The following is a 5173-nucleotide window of genomic DNA, read 5'->3' as shown; positions in this document are numbered from 1 at the left end:
TCTAACCGACGACGACACAATTTTTTAGCAATGGATTATTTATGCTCCTTTTACCTAGTTTCTAATGTCAGCAGTGACCTACTTAGGCAACAATTTAGTATATTACTGAATTAATGTTTAATGTCTCATTGCATCGTCTGTCTTCAATCACCTACAACCTGCAGTTACTATGTTTTAAGGAACCTAGTCAGAAAATGAACCAGCAACATTTTATTCATTTGATATTTATCCTTATGAAGTTCACAAGATTGGGGAGTAAAGTTTAATTTGTATTACTTAAAAATACAACACACTTCTGTGTTATTGAATGCTTTGATGTTTAATCTGGTTTCTAACATTGACATAAAGGTATCCATGTGAACCATAACTGGAGTTGTTTTGCTGTAGATACCCAAAAAAGGATCAGGTTTCCGAAGTGCAGTGTGTCAAGGAGAGTGTCAGTCGCTGAGGTCCATATAACCTTTGTGACATTCCTAAAGCACCTTGGCTAGCCACTGCATTGAGGGTCAACACAATTCAGGCAATGTCACCCAGTGGATCAGGAAGTCAAGGATCCAGTAGTGCAGGGCTTAGTACAGCCACAGGTCTCCCGGCTTCCTGATGAGGTTTACTAAGGGCAATATTTTGTGGAATGCTGAGCTGTAGTCTGTAAATGACATTCTCACAAAAATGCTCCCCTTGTCCACTTAGTATAGAGTCTTGTGAAGTAATGTGTCAATGAACTTAGGGGAGATAGTTGGGGCATTTGGTGGCTAGCAACTAGGTAGCTGTAGGCTTCTGTATGTATGTGTGTTTTTTGGTAATTTGTATTCATTGACACATCTGCAATCATTTATGTTTGCTTTAGCTGGCACTTCTTTTATCATGCACGTTCACAATAATTCAACCGCCTACCCCTTTGAGTTTGTCAACTACCTATCTCAATTATTACATGTTTTATTTATCTATTTTTTCATTTATGTACCAGTATTAATATATTTTATCACTTATCTCTGTAGGGAGTGGCATGTAGCTTACTCTATATTTTTTATTGTTGATCTATCTATCTCAGAATTGATCCTTTATTTATCTGTGGGTCATATATACACCGCTATGAATTCTTCTAAGTCATCTAAATAGCTCCTCAATGAACTTGCTATCTATCTCAATTAACAGATCATCTATCTATCTTTTGGAATTCTCAGGGATAGATAAATGTCTTATTCTGATAGTAATTTATCTATCTTTATGAACTGGTAATCTATACGTCTGTTGATCATCTATCCATCTCTATGGATTAATGGAGATAAATTTCCATCTGAATTATTCATCTATCTCTTTGATAAACTTCTCTTTATCTACCTTTATCTACTTTCGACTAGTAAGTAGTCGCCTTTTGCCTTGATGACAACTTAGCACACTCTTTGCATTCTCTCAACCAGCTTCATGAGGTAGTCACCAGGAATTCATTTCAATTAACAGGTGTGCCTTGCTATAAGTTCATTTGTGGAATTTCTTTGAGCCAATTAGTTGTGTTGTGATGTAGGGTTTGTATACTGAAAACCATAATTATGTCTGTACTGTAGTAGTTCAAATTATAGTAAGAACAGCTCAAATAAGCCAAGAGAAATTAGATTTTCATAATCATAACATTTTTCACAGCGTTCAAACCTAGAAGGAAAGTGATTGAGTGCTGAATCCATGGCCGGTTCTAGGCATAAGCGACCTAAGTGGTCTACTACTAGGGGAAAGGGGGCCCCAAATTAAATTTTGCTTAGGGCCCTCAAGAGGCTGGAGCCGGCACTGGTTGCAGCAGAGAATCTGGCCTCAACAATCACTTGACCTCAACCCAGTTGAGATGGTTTGGGATGAATTGGACTGCAGAATGAAGGAAAAACTGCGAACAAGTACTCAGCATATGTGGGAAGTCCTTCAAGACAATGAAAATAATTTCAGGTGACTACCTCATGAAGATGGTTGAGAGATTGCCAATAGTGTGCAAAACTGCCATCAAGGCAAAGGATGGCTACTTTGAAGAATCAAAATACAAGTTAATTTAGATTTTTTTAATACCTTTTTTCCATTTTGGTAACTACATGATTTCATATGTTAATTCAAAGGTTTGATGGATTCACTATATGGATTCAATATCCCAGTCTACCCTAACCAGACACTACAAATACAGTTTAATGGACTCAGCTCATCTGTATTTATTGACTGGTCATATATCATCAGAAAAGTATTAATGTGTCCCAAAATGTCAACATACTCTTATAATCTATAACCCTTAGAGTCCACTTCCTCTCTCGGTTTCTAAATCCTGGGTCCCAACCTGACCAGGGAGTTTTTCTTAGCCACTGTGGATCAATATCTTGTTGTTCCCTGCTCTTTGGGCTTTTAAGCTGGATATCTGTATAAGCACTAGTGTAGTGTAAAAAGGGATTCAATTTCAGAGATACATTTTCATCATAGAGTCCATCATCACCTATTCACTCCCCATCTAGTTTAAGTCTGCTTTGTCCTGCAACAGGGGTACACTGCAACAAATTATACAATCATCAAAAAGGATAATTGGGTGCTACCTGCCCTCCGTCGAGGCCCTACATGACTCCAAGGCTAGAATGCGAGCAGGCAAGATCCTTGCTGACCCCTCACAGCCCATCAAAAAATGACCCTCAGTCGGTGGAGGGCAGGCAGCCAGTACAGGTCAATCATGACCAAAACATCCTGCCACCTGAACAGTTTCTTTCCCCCGCGCTTATGCCCTCAGTACTGACCATCTGTTCCACAGGGATAAACAGGACTCTGTTCAAACCACAGAAATAATTGCTAATTAAATTACTTCATTATTGGAAAATTAAATGTCTTTACTGTTGTACTCTCAGAACTCTTCCTGTCCTTCTGTCTGTCTGTCTGTCTGTTCTGTAAAAGCACTTTGTGACAACTGCTGTTGTAAAAAGGGCTTTATAAATACATTTGATTGGTTGATTGTCTGTCTGTCTGTCTGCCTATACACATATGTATACGATCAGCCATAACATCATGACCACTGACAGGTGAAGTGAATAACACTGATAATCTGATTATGATGGCACCTGTCAGTGGGTGGGATATATTAAGCAGCGAGTGAACATTCTGTCCTCAAAGTTGATGTGTTAGAAGCAGGAAAAATGGGCAAGCAGAAGGATCTAAGCGACTTTGACAAGGGCCAGATTGTGATGGCTAGACAACTGGGTCAGAGCATCTCCAAAAATGCAGCCCTTGTGGGGTGTTCCTAGTCTGCAGTGGTCAGTGCTTATCAAAAGTTGTCCAAGGAAGGAAAAGCTGTGAACCGGCGACAGGGTTGGCCCGTGTGGTCAGATACAATTTGAAACAGCTACTGTAGCTCAGATTGCTGAAAAGGTGAATGCTGGTACTGTTAGAAAGGTGTCTGAACACACAGTACAGTGCAGTTTGTTACGTATGGGGCTACGTAGCCGCAGACCAGTCAGGGTGCCCATGCTGACCCTTGTCCACTGCCGAAAGTGCCTACAATGGGCATGTGAGCATCAGAACTGGACCATGGAGCAATGGAAGAAGGTGGCCTGGTCTGATTAATCAGTTTTTCTTTTACATCATGTGGATGGCCGGGTGCGTGTGCATTGCTTACCTGGAGAACACATGGCACCAGGATGCACTACGGGAGGGAGGCAAGCCAGCGGAGGCAGTGTGATGCTTTGGGCAATGTTCTGCTGGGAAACCTTGTGTCCTGCCATTCATGCAGATGTTCCTTTGACATGTACCACCTACCTGAGCATTGTTGCAAACCATGTGCACCCTTTCATGACAACGGTATTCCCTGATTGCACTGGCCTCTTTCAGCAGGATAATGCGCCCTGCCACAAAGCAAAAATGGTTCAGGAATGGTTTGGGGAACACAACAACAAGTTCAACGTGTTGACTTGGCCTCCGAATTCCCCAGATCTCAATCCAATCGAGCATCTGTGGGATGTGCTGGACAATCAGGTCTGGTCCATGAAGGCCCCACCTCGCAACTTACAGGACTTAAAAGATCTGCTGCTAACGTCTTGGTGCCAGATACCACAGCACACCTTGAGAGGTCTAGTGGAGTCCATGGATCGATGGATCAGGGCTGTTTTGGTGGCTTTTTCCAAATGTATAGCCCAATGCTCATTAATTACAATACTGTACTTTAATGTAAGGTAGACCTTGTGTATTCGGTCCCTATCTTTTGTCGACCACTGGCCGCACCTTTACAACAAGTACAATTCCAATATCTCTAATTATATAAGCAATGAAAGTGCTATTTTGATTGCACGTTTTAAGAAATAGGGAGAACCAAAACTATTGGCCTTCCACACTTTTTTTGTATTCTCTATTTCAACCTGTGTATGAAATGACACCACAAGGTGGCAGCCATTATTCACTATGAAAAGCATTGCCTGTATTCCAACTCTTAGCACATGTCTAAGACTGTACATGACACTTCATCTTCAGACCATTTTGAGATGGGCACTCTTAATTATGCAGTAGCACTATAGACATTTGGAGTTAAAAGAATGCTGTGAGTAATATTTACACTGCATAAACAAACTATGTCATAGTTTCAAGTTTCTAATTGGTTGCATTCACATTACACACTTTTAAAATACTCAAAACGCCATGAAAAGAAAGGCACCTAAACTAAGATCTGGTGTTTGAGATCATTGTTTGAGTAACCACATGGAGTGTTTTAATACACAGAGAGTGAATAAATCACTCTAAGAGCAAAGCAGGTTTTAGAGTGATTTGGTCTAAGACCAAAGCAGTCCATTCTGAGAATTATTGGTTTTTAGTGTGTTGTGGAAACACATTTTTGAGTTTCAGTTCATGTAATGCAGCATAGAAACAAATAAATAAATGCAGATCTTTATGAAATGCTAATGGGTTAGGGCCTTATTATTGATTGATTGTAAGGGGTCTATGGAAAATATTTCACAGAATTCTACTTTGATTTGCATTTATATTTGACCATTTACATTGGACTTCCATTCAGACCAAATTACATGCTTCATTTTCAACATTATTCTAGTACCTATTGCACTTTACAATTATTATAATTGTCATTATTTTTATGCATTTTGGGATGAGGAAAGGAGATGACTAAATCAGTTGGAAGCAAGGTATGATTATGTTCATGATGATATGAACGCCA

This window comes from Esox lucius, chromosome 14 (genome assembly GCF_011004845.1).
Source record: "Esox lucius isolate fEsoLuc1 chromosome 14, fEsoLuc1.pri, whole genome shotgun sequence".
NCBI lineage: Eukaryota > Metazoa > Chordata > Actinopteri > Esociformes > Esocidae > Esox > Esox lucius.
Note: the sequence above shows the minus strand (reverse complement) of the source record.